This window comes from Micromesistius poutassou (genome assembly GCF_964030765.1).
Source record: "Micromesistius poutassou genome assembly, chromosome: 19".
Taxonomy (NCBI): domain Eukaryota; kingdom Metazoa; phylum Chordata; class Actinopteri; order Gadiformes; family Gadidae; genus Micromesistius; species Micromesistius poutassou.
Genome location: NC_140289.1, coordinates 6306043 through 6318307, shown reverse-complemented (window position 1 = coordinate 6318307; position 12265 = coordinate 6306043). Strand labels below are relative to the sequence as shown.

Genomic DNA, 12265 nt, shown 5'->3' with positions numbered 1-12265 from the left:
GGGAGGCCTCGCATGTTGCCGGAGCATGTCTGTCCTTTGGAAAGCCTGACAGACAGGCTGAGGCGAAAAAACATGATGAGATCTTCAACAGGGACTCAGTTGGCAATGGCAACATAATGGCTGTGGGTAGGCTACTAAGTAGACCAATAATACATTGGGATTTCTTTTTTTTAAGAGACATACAGTTAGGCAGTTTAATCATGGGAAGATCAAGATGGTGACCAGAAACGTCACCACCAGGTAGACTATGAACTATTGATATAATGTTCTAGAATAGCAAGTTCATCAAAATATAATGGAAGAACTTTGGAAAATTCACTTGGTTGGCAGAAGCAGATGGTTTGTAGATGTTGCTCGTAGTTATAGCAAATATATACAGCAACAGTGTTTATTTGCTATTCATGATAGTCTAGTGTGTTTGACACCCATCTGAAAGGTTCAGGGTTCAAGCCCCAATGTCCACAGTGTTCCTGTAAGCATACATTGGGCAAGAAGCATAGTCCTAGATAAAAGCATCTACCAAATTGACAAAAGAATAAGAATAATCCTTTTAGGTACTCTGTTGACAGGTCATGTGTTCTTTAAGAGCACTGTGTCTACACAACACACTCTGCACATCTAGCCAATCCCAAACAGTCTGTTTGCCTGTGCACAGCTCCTGTTCACGTCTTCCTCAGTGGTCCCTCTGACCCATGAGCCAGGCACTGCTGTTTCCATCCTGACAATGCCTCTGTGTTGACACAAGAGACCCTGAACATCCCAAGGCTCGGATCCGAAAGTATTGTGGAGTATAGTGGATTTGTGAGCAGTTTTGTGGCAATAATACTACGCCATGTTGAGAGGACTCGAGAGATGAAGTGCAGTAATTTCATAACTCAACATAAACCTACTTAGCATTAAGGGGCTATACTGTGAACCTGTGAATCTATGGGACTGTCTGTGACTAACTACGGCCATTAAATTGACTTAACTTAATGAGCAGCTACAAATCATGCCCCATGACCTGCTTGGAGGTAGACTGGGTAGTTTGGGATGAAACCCAGAACCTTTCACCTGGGAGTCGACAACTGAACCATTCAACCTTTCCTGCCGCTGTTATGATAGTCTCAACCACCATGTAAGGGACATGCAGTATTTCTGCGGGGGACAATGGTTGTTATTTTTCCATAGATGTTGGCACGTTTTGTATTACCACAGATGGGAGCGGCTATGTATTGCGTTTTGCTAACAAGCATCGGCTCACCAGGGCTGGAAACGCACCCCACTGAGTCACAGTGTCAGCCTTGGTGTGTAATGGAGCAGGAATGGCAAAGTAGGGTTTTTGAAGTACATTTGTGATGAACAGATGATTTTATTTTGGAAGGTTTTGGAATGGAACTGTTACTTACGGTGGACCTTATACTGTTGGAAACGGATAGATGGGTCATGAGTTGGTGTAATGTACCCAACTCACTCATTGTATTCATTGTGTTCACTAAAGTAGCCCTAATGATTGAACTATGCAACGATTTTAGAGTGGTTTGTAATTGGACATTAGTACAATTTTCGGGTTGACGTTTTAATTGAAGAGTAGGCCTACTTGCAATGTTCCTTTTCTTGGTGACCACAGTATGAGAACATAGCTGATGTTTTGGCCTTTAATGATGTCGATGTCATCACTAAAGTCACAATGTTCAGGGTAGGATTTTATACTTTTTTGGGACCAATTCCCTTCTCAGGTTTGTGTGTGTGTTACACACCCCTAAACTCCACACTAGACTGTTCTAGAAATAGAAAGTTCTACTAGCCAACAACTGAACTGAACTGTTGTAAACCCTGTGACAGCGCTGGGACAGTTACCAGTTTAACGCAAGGAAGTCCCACTACCAGTGGACACAATGCCACAGCGGTTCGGATTAGAACATGAAAGCCCAAAGTTTGTGCATGTGATCGATTGCGTCCTCCAAAAATTGCACAGGATCATAACGTCCGCATTCGCAAGTGCTCAAAAGGCGACTTAATCCCTCTGTCCGTCCAGGAACATTCTACGGGGGGCGCATGAAACGTTAGACCCGGTGCCACCCCTACTCGCATGGGGATCACAAATTAGCACTCCTATTGTTGGTTGTTTGGGGTTGGGGAAGGGATTGTTAAATCATTGTGGTTCAATGATTTATATATATTTGTTCAGTTTTGATCATTAATTGCGAATGGCCCTCATCAGTTACAAGAGCCAAAGAACAATAATTATTAATTTCATAATTGGAAACAAAAATAAATATTGCATTGGAAAAGTTGATAGAAACGTCAAAATTCATTTCAAATTCAATGTTAACCCTACTTCTGCTTTTTTTATCAGCCAAGCGTCTAACTTATGCTTTGTGTAGGCTAGTTTATTCGCTCCAAACCAGTTGATGAAAGCGTTCCTAATTCGTATTTGATTTGATTGTCTTTTTTGCAACTTTAAGACACTGCAAAAGTTTGCATCCAGACTACACCCCACACCTCAGATACTGTAATGGCTCGAATTCAGACCACTAGCATCCTCGGAGTCGGGCTGCACTGTGAGAAGAACTACCACATTATACCGGCATCACAAGGTTGCTCTGTCTTTTTTTACAACATGGCCATGACAAAGGTGGTGCAGTGGTTTCCTTTCTCCCCTCTCCGACGCTATATTTGAGCCACAGAGGAAGACAAACATTTTTGTTGGATTTGCTTTTCTTCTTGTTGGGTAACCTCCTTTCGTCTGTAATTGAGACCCCTGCATGACCTGCAGCCATAGGGGAAACTACACGGTACACTATGTACGCAGTTCCCTCCTCACATTCACTGCAAGAGTGCCGTAAAGAAACCAAGAATTTCACAAAGTACCAACAGTTTAGTTTGAGATAACAGCCAAACCAAAATGAAGCACAATTGGTCACTGTCCAACCATCCCATTGTTTTAGGAGAAAAATGGAACCTTCTATAGTTATTTCATAATTTCCTGCTTTCCTACCTACCTCCACCCCTCCACCTCACCTAACCCTCTTCTAGGGGGGTGGGGAGCATGTTTGGCTGATTTTAAAAAGACCTGCCATGCCAGCAAGGCCTGGCAGGCTGACCTTCCATCTTAGCCTGCTCTCTGTGCAGGCCTTGCAGCGACCAGCTGTTTAGCTGCAGTTAAATGGGGGGACTCCACCCATACCAGGCTTATATTGGCCACATGCCTTCTGCAGCCTACACACACACACACACACACACACACACACACACACACACACACACACACACACACACACACACACACACACACACACACACACACACACACACACACACACACACACACACACACACTGTGACACACACACACACACTGTGACACACACATACGCACGCACATAAACAAACACACACTCACATGCTAGGGGTGCAACTGTTCCCAGGGTTGGGTGGTATCTTAGTTTTGTGGTTTTGGTTTGGTATGTATGTGGTAGAAAACTTTCCTTAATAGATTCACAAAATATATTTAAGGCAATTAGATCATAGTTTGAGGATCACAAATGTTTTGTTCATCTGGATAATAATAAACTTGTGGGCAGAGATATGATTCTATGCTTCAGTGACTGATCTTATTTTCGTAGTCTAAATGCGCTTCATTCCCCCAAAACAAGTCTTATTTGATATTTAATCCATGATCTCCCTATTGAGTCGATAAAACAGGAAGGAAGTGACCTGGTTAAGCATGTAGGTGATGTCATATCAGCCAGGAAGTTGGCTGGCTGGGTTGTATTGTGCCTCTGTCTGCGGGGGATTTGGTGATATCCTAAATTAGAGTTTTTGTGTCATTTCGGAGACATGAGGTCATCTAGCGTTCTGTCTGTATTCCAAGTAGGCAGATTCATGTCTCTCTGTATTCATGTGATCACTCACCTTGTTTACTCATTCAGTTGTGTTTTTTTTCTGTAGTAGGCTAATAAATAGAAAAAAACTAAGAAGTGGGAAATGCTTCACACTGATCATGATATAAACATTGCTATGATAGAATAAACGAGGTCTCCGTCTTCATACAAAGGGTTGAATTGAAAAACATTACACATGTTTTTTAGGTTACAAAACACACAAAATAGCTCTCTTGGTTCCAGTGTCACTGTTCAACCCCAGAGGGGTTTTCCATTGTGTCAAACGGCCCCACACAGCATTAGGGGGGCCTTCATGCACGACTATGCTAAGGGCTTTGCTAACTGCTATGTTACACCACAACACTCTGGTTTCCTTTAAGGGCGCCACGCTAGCTGCAACGCAACGATAATACCCATGACCACCAACCATGCTGAAATATGTCTTGGTGTGTTATAGTTATGCATGCAAGCCGGTCCAAATAGATACCGGTGAGTCAAAATGGGTTTGGGTGAGTCGGCGACTATTTCACTAGCGCGCTCCCTTAGGTGGCCAATGAAAAAACAGTTAGCCAAGTCGTCTGGGGGATTATTAGGCAGGGGAAAGAGCTGCTAATTCTGTGGTGTCATCAGATCGTGTCAGGAGCACGGGTCGTTACAGCCCCCTCTCTCTCTCTCTCGCCCCCCCTGGCTGGGCCCCCGCTCCCAAAGCGCTCCGCTGGTGATTAGTCAGCTCAGGTCCTGGGGAGGTGATGGTGGGAGGGCGGGAGGTAGTCTGGAACGGGTCCTCCTGTCTCTCTCTCTCTCTCTCTCTCTCTCTCTCTCTCTCTCTCTCTCTCTCTCTCTCTCTCTCTCTCTCTCTCTCTCTCTCTCTCTCTCTCTCTCTCTCTCTCTCTCTCTCTCTCTCGTCTTGTCACCTCTCTTCATTTCCCTCCGGGATTTCTTTTTCAATTTTGTATTTTCCCTTTTAAGTCAATTCATTCTCCCATCTCATTCTTTTCACTCTGCCTTACCTCCATCGCCTCCATCTCTTTCAGCTCCTCCTCCCCCCCCTTCCCCATGGGATACCTTTTTTATTTTTTAATTCACTTATCCTTTAAACCTCTTTCTTCTATATTCTCTACTCTCCTCCCTCCCTGGGTATTTCCTCCAGGGAGCTCCAGGTTCTCCCCCTCCATAAGAGACCTCCCTCCCCAGCTGAGAGTCCCAGACCTGGGTGGCTGAGATAACCGAGCATTCAGGGAACAATACTGAATACCTATTTGCTGTTGTTTTAAAAAAAATATGAACATGGTGACTGTTACTATTCATATTATTGTGACTGTTATGAACCAAGTCTTTTTTTGTAATCAGATTAAAAGGCATGGATTTTTCTACTTTTTCTACTTGGTTGATTCTATATCATGGCTGGCGTTATTTTCAAAAGGGCTTAGTTACAAAGGGTTCAAATCCATTTTGAATTGCTGCCCAACATTTCAGGGTGACTAGCATTGGCTTTCTACGCACTACAGATGTTTTTATATAATGTAACAGTGGTGCTTGTGAAGTCAATGCGTGACACAGATATGTAGAGTGCAAGAGCATATTACACATAGTGGAATGTTACTTTCATTCTCTACTGGAACAAACTTTCAAACCCAGAGGACAGTTGGCTAGTTTTCTATAGCACGCACACACACAGACCCCCAAACACATGCACACAAGGACTCGCACACAAACACACGACAGACAGAGCGACTTTGTCATCGTAAACGATAGCACATGTTGGGACTGACTGTGTGTGTGTGTGTGTGTGTGTGTGAATTAAAGAATGCTGCTCCTCACCATTGTTTGTCTTCTGAAGGAGCTGGTGCCTGTTTGCAGACCATACCGGCATGCATACCTCGCCTGACTCTCGTGCCCCCATCTCCCACCAAACAGGGGCGGCTGTTGTACACACAGCCCAGACAGACTGGGGAAAGCGCTTCCACAGTCTTCCTTACAAGCAAGGATGTTGCTTACAAGCAGGATGTTGTTGGTGGCAGAAGCAAAGCAAAGACTGTGAGGCAGGCTATGTGATCCGTGTTGTACAACGTGAGATGTGACCTCTTTATTTCTTCCCTAATCAAGAGCACCCGATCCCATTAACTGCTCTTCAGACGCGAGTTAAAGTGTGTCAGCAAACATGAAAAGGTCCTTTCAATAGTCATGGTAGTTATGATGATGACTGTAATTGAGCGAATCGTTATAGTCGCTAGAGTCAAAACGGCAGGCTAGGCCCACCGCTTGCGTCTGATTGTGGGGAGTGAAGGGAAGTGGGTTGTGTGTGTGCCGACAACCAAGGTATTATTCAAAACGTGTTGTAGAACGACATGACATTCGACATGATATTCATGCAAATTTGCATTAAGACGTTATGTTTTGTTGCCTCCACGTCCTCATGATGTTAAGTATAAAATGTGTCGACACAATAGGATCTCATTCCTGAAGCTGGAATATACTAGGATTTATGTCCACTTTCAGTGCTTCCCGTCACCTTTCTTCTCTACTTCCTGTGGCTGTGTAGCACAGGAAGTTACCATGTGACACACATACAGAGCTCAGCTGTAGTATTATGGGATGGAGCCAAACACTTGACCTCACCTCATCCTGTCTCTTTGTTCTACCCCGTACTGGTGACGGTTAAACTTTCAACCCCCTGTCAGTATTTATCCTCTTTCAGCTAGTTCATGTTTTAAAGTCTGTGCTGCAACACTAATTCTGCAGTCACAGACATGCATACTTTGAATCGATTTTTGTAATAAATTGATTGATTGTTCTTATTATCTGAATCAATGATTTGTGATTGGAAGAGGAAAGGCAGGAAGTAATCTAAGCCACAGGCGGAGCTTCAGGACAAAATACCAGAATGGTAGTTTTGTTTTTGTTTCCTCCATGTTTTTTTTTTTAAGTTCCCCGTTTTGTCTGCACACGTTCAGTGGTTTGCGTTTACTTTGAATCCCCTTCTCCTCTTTCTCTCACTCTCTCCCACTCGCTCTCATTTCTTTCTAAATTGAAACATCACAGGGAAAAGAAAAATAACCAAACCTTGTTGCAGCAGTACCACGTCACTCCATTTAAGTGACACCCTAACCCCTCCCCCTTCTGGTGTCATCACCCAGTCATGTCATGGTGCCGGGGTCTGGAAATCCTTTGTGTCCCTCCACCCCTGCCGTAGCCAGAGCATCGTGTGTGTGTGTGTGTGTGTGTGTGTGTGGTGTGTGTGTGTGTGTGTGTGTGTGTGTGTGTGTGTGTGTGTGTGTGTGTGTGTGTGTGTGTGTGTGTGTGTGTGTGTGTGTGTGTGTAAAGTGCTGACTCAGGCTGCAGCCCCTCATCGCTGGGCAGGCTGTGGAATTTGGAGGCGAGGTGTGACGTTGGGGAGAACAGCAGCTGCTGTTCGGACGAGGCCAAGGCCTGGCTCTTTGTCCTCCAACTCCACCCGCATCCATTTACTCACACACCCTCTCCCCTCGCTCTTTTTCTCTCTCTCTCTCTCTCTGTCTCTCCACTCTGTCTCTATCCCTCTCCCCTATGTTCAGCCTGATTGCTAATCTATGGGCCATCTCTGTCCCTCGCCCTGCTCTGCTGCATCGCACCTTTTGTCGCATTTGATTCTCTCTCTCTCTCTCTCTCTCTCTCTCTCTCTCTCTCTCTCTCTCTCTCTCTCTCTCTCTCTCTCTCTCTCTCTCTCTCTCTCTCTCTCTCTCTCTCTCCACGCCAGCTCTGTCTTCCACGCCAGCTCTGTCTTCCACGCCAGCTCTGTCTTCCTCGCTCTCTTTCTCTCTCCACCACATGCTTTCGCACTGGCCCCTCCCACAGTGTGCGACACTCTCTTCCTGTATCCCAACTTTGCCTGGTGATAGAGAGTGGTTTGTACGTGAGAGAGAGAGAGTGGGAGAGAGATAAGGAACGAGAGAGAGACTGCAGTTCAGATCATTTAAATTCACATCGGCTCTGGTTGTTGTGATTATATGTGTGGTTCTTCTTGGTGTGTATTTTTGCTGACATATCACGCGGTATGGGTGTTTGCACGCATGACTGTGTGTAAAAGGATGAGAGCAGGGTGAGAAAGGAGAGGGTGAGAAAGAGGTGTGGACACGATGAGTCAGATGGACACATGCGGCATGCTGCGCACACACGCACTCACAAACATGCACACATGCATTCACCCCACTTCCTCGCCAGGAATTTTTAAGGGGCCGTTGTTGAATATCGCATAGTTCGACCGATGATGTAGATTAACATTGTAGTCACATTATAGATACGATCAAATATGGCTCAGAATTCATTATTTCCCGTTACGATAAGACATACAGGAATTAGACTGGGTTGAGGAGGTGCATACATTAAACGTTTATTGGACAGTATCTTTAGACAGGATGATCTACACAGCCAATGGACACAAGTGTTCTCACAACAAAACACAACTGAAAACTGAAAACAAATGTCAATGAAAAAGCCACAGAGACTGTAGCAGCCATGTCTGACTGAACCACTGAACCTGGGTTACCATCAGCTGGTGCTGCGCCGTATACAGAGACGACTCAGAGAGCGCTCTCTCGTGTTACCTCCTGTTAGGCTCTCCTGCTCCGCTCATGCCTGGCTCTGCTGCTTCAGGTGGACAGATGCCCTTCACTTGTGCTGCGACGGCTTGTTCCAACACTCACCTTGGGGGGGGGGGGGGGGGGGGGGGGGGGTGTGTGTGTGTGTGTGTGTGTGTGTGTGTGTGTGTGTGTGTGTGTGTGTGTGTGTGTGTGTGTGTGTGTGTGTGTGTTCACCTCTATGCCCTTGCCATCCACTCTGTCCCACCATCTTTCCTCCTCCTCCAGCATTAGCATGGCTCCAGTGCTGCCAGCACATGTGTTATCTGAGGAACTCTCTTCATTCACAGTTTAGCCTGAATGGCGGCCATTCAGAATCATGCGCACTTGCTCATGTGCACGCCCTCACGTGCACACTCCCTCACATGCGTGTGTGACACACTTCTCAGTCAGCCTCCTGTCTGGTCTGAATCACCGCCTTGTTGACCGGCTGTGCGCTGAGTGGCTGTTCACCGACTGGTTTAATGAAGAACGTTAGGCTAGGCTAGGTCATACTGATTATCCCCTCAATTTTACTATAAGGAACATGGTGTTTCAGCTCATCGCTAAAATAGTACTAAAATGCAGCATCATGATCTTTACAATACACATGATTTATGAAGAACATTACAATATAAACAATAATTATTATTATACTTTTCCTTTAGCTGATTTTGTTAAATTGATGAATAATCAGTGAGAACCTTAGGTATGATCTAGAAAGATGTGACTTGAATCCTAGAGGGCAGAGGTCAAGGATTAACACCCAGGCCTAGTCTATTAATGCCTCTCTAACACGTCTGTAGGCTGCTCTCACTTGACTTGATCAATACAGACTGGAGGACTGAAACCAATTCTATGGTTTGCTGAGATTTGAGGAAGTGTGTGTGTGTGTGTGTGTGTGTGTGTGTGTGTGTGTGTGTGTGTGTGTGTGTGTGTGTGTGTGTGTGTGTGTGTGTGTGTGTGTGTGTGTGTGTGTGTGTGTGTGTGTGTGTGTGTGTGTGTGTGTGTGTGTGTGCGTGCGCACATGTACACATACACTTGGTAGTCGTTTACACTTGCGTGCACTGAAATGTCATGACACACACAGAGGAAGTCTCCGTCTCTCCGCAGGGGAAATCCTGTGGTGGATTGTCATCTCAATTGTCTGAAACCCCCCTCCGTCATCTCTATGTATAGAGCATTGCATCATGGGAAACGCCCCCCCCCCTCCTTCAGTAGTTCTGTGGTGTCTGTACATCCACATCTAAGATCTAATTGTTATTCATCAGACCGTTGCATAAATAGTCAGATTTTTCAGGGTTTGTTCAGTCGTTTCAACAGAAGCTATGTAACAATTATAAGCTATTTAACAATTATAGCTATTTAACAATTATTACTAACCCTAACCGTATTCCCCACTATTCACTTCGCCTTCGGCGAATAATATTCACAGAGCCTGAAGTTAATAATTGTTTTAGTATATACGGCATTTCAGAATGTTAGTAAACCATAGCCGTAATGACACTTCCGGGTGGCAGAATGCGAGCGGCTACCACTGACCTGAAGCCATCCAGCCGGCTGTAAACACAAATAATAATAAATAATAATAAATAAATAACAATAAAGACTGTCACACAGTCAACAAAACATTGTTATTGATCTGAAGTTGAAACGATGACGAAAACTATATTAATATAATATAATATATTATATATATATATATATATATTAATGAGACGTCCCGTAACACCCCGCAAGAAGAAAATCATTAATTCAAGCCATTTACTCTGTTTTCTCGATCGTGGAAGGGTTTGTTTACTAGTGGTGCCAACGGAGAACGCATCAGCTTTTGCCACCCGGAAGACCATAGTGTGACGTCATGGTGAATTGCCGTATACTACACGTGAACAAAAACACCTTTTGCCCGGATTTATTTGTTTTAAATTAATTAGTGGTTTATTTGTTTTTAATAGCGTGACGAGACAACCGTCAGGCGCGAAAACAATATCCGAGTTTGAGATCTCAATCATGGGATATTGCCCAATATCCCGAGATAGCGAACCAATCAAATTGCGCCATCTTAGGAGGTTCACATGTAGCATAGAGTGTGTGTGTGTGTGTGTGTGTCATCACATATTTATGCTTTGCGTGTTTCTTTATTTTCAGCCAGTAAGTTTCTCTGTTGAGGTTAGCACTGCCTTTATATCAATGGTTCTTTCTTTAAAATTAATATAATTCCCCAGCAACATTTTATACATAGGGTTCAAATACACTGACCCATCTGCTCTCTCTGTCACATGGCCCTGAAGTTATTCCACTCACACATTGTTAAAATGGCTTATTGCTTGAACCAACTGATGTTTATATGCCAAAGGGTGTTGAAGGGTGACAATTAGTCTTCCCTGATTGGTTCACCTTGCTTGACCTCACTTATTAACTTCCATAATTACCAGGCTACATAAAAGGTGTACAAAGCCAGCCAAAGGTCATAATAAAGGTGTCATAATTGGCTGCCCTATGTTTTGATGCCTTACCTACTAGGTGTGTGTGTTTCTCACACACAGGAAGGCAGTGGTACGATATCGGGTGAAATCTCCTTTCGGTGTTGATGATTACCTAGATGTCTGGCAACCTAGTCAAAACAAAGCACCCGTCTCTCTCTCTCTCTCTCTCTCTCTCACACTCACACACTCACACACTCACACACTCACACACTCACACACTCTCACACACACACACACACACACACACACACACACACACACACACACACACACTTACACAAGCTTCTTATCAACGAGGTCACATGTTCTCTGTACTTGTCTTATCTGCACGGCTGCCAGTTAGCGCTAACGTGACACCGATCCATTAGCCCTGCGCTAACCGCTAACAGCGTCCAGCAGGCCCTAGCCAGAGACGTAACGCTCTGAGAGATAAGGACCGGGCCTTTCCCTTCTCTGTTGATTTGGCGGTGATGGCGGTTCACCTGGCGGGGTCACCGACATATTTGTTTTGTAAAGGATTAGTTCATTTCTGTTATAACTGGACTCTTGGTTCTTTTGCTTAGTTTTAAGGTTTTTCCTGCATTTATCCACTGCAGTCGCGACTTGGACTCTGAGGTTTTGATTTTGTGGTTTCCTAAAGATTGTATAAGCCACTGTAGGGCGTTCATCTGATAGCTTGTGGAAATCCTGCTGAGGACGGCTCAACAGGAGCTGTGGTGAGCTGAGCTCTACTTGTTATGAAAAAGATAAGATAACACTTTATTGATTCCCACGGGGGGGGGGGGGGATGTGTATGTTTTTTCATTTGCATTTGAATTACAATAAAATAAGATAATATTTTATTAAGATAAATAAAATACAATAGACAAATGATAACATATAGGCATAGGCTGCTGGTCTCGAGCAGTCAGGCTGTTATCCAGGCTGCTGGCTGTCGGCACCAAGGAACACCTGAAACGCTCCGTCCTGCACCTGTGAGGGAGGAGCCGGTGGCTGCTCCCCATCTGCCACAGCTCTTCATGGAGGGGAATTAGGGGATGGGACGACGGGTTGCCCAGGATTGTCCTGATTGTGTCCCTCATCCTCCTCGCCACAGAGTCAGACTGGCCAGTTGTAGCCTCACTGGCTTGTTGAGTCTGTCGGTCTCTCCAGCATTGACTCGGCCTCCCTAGGGAGCCACAGCAAAGAACATGCAACGTGCTGGCTACCACAGACTGGGAGAACATCTGCACTGGGCCCAATCCAGTTTGTTGTGTATGTGCACTCCCAGAAACCTGTACCAACCACCATCTCTTATCTCCGCCCCCTGGATGGAAAT

General features: G+C 44.9%; 1 protein-coding gene across 1 annotated transcript in view; it reads left to right on the top strand.

Annotated features, from left to right (window-relative positions):
- The window catches only part of LOC311364274 (serine/threonine-protein kinase MRCK alpha-like), a gene marked incomplete at its 3' end in the record, with an annotated part of 32564 nt that overhangs the window by 1900 nt on the left and 18399 nt on the right, over positions 1-12265 (top strand). The window lies entirely within an intron of this gene.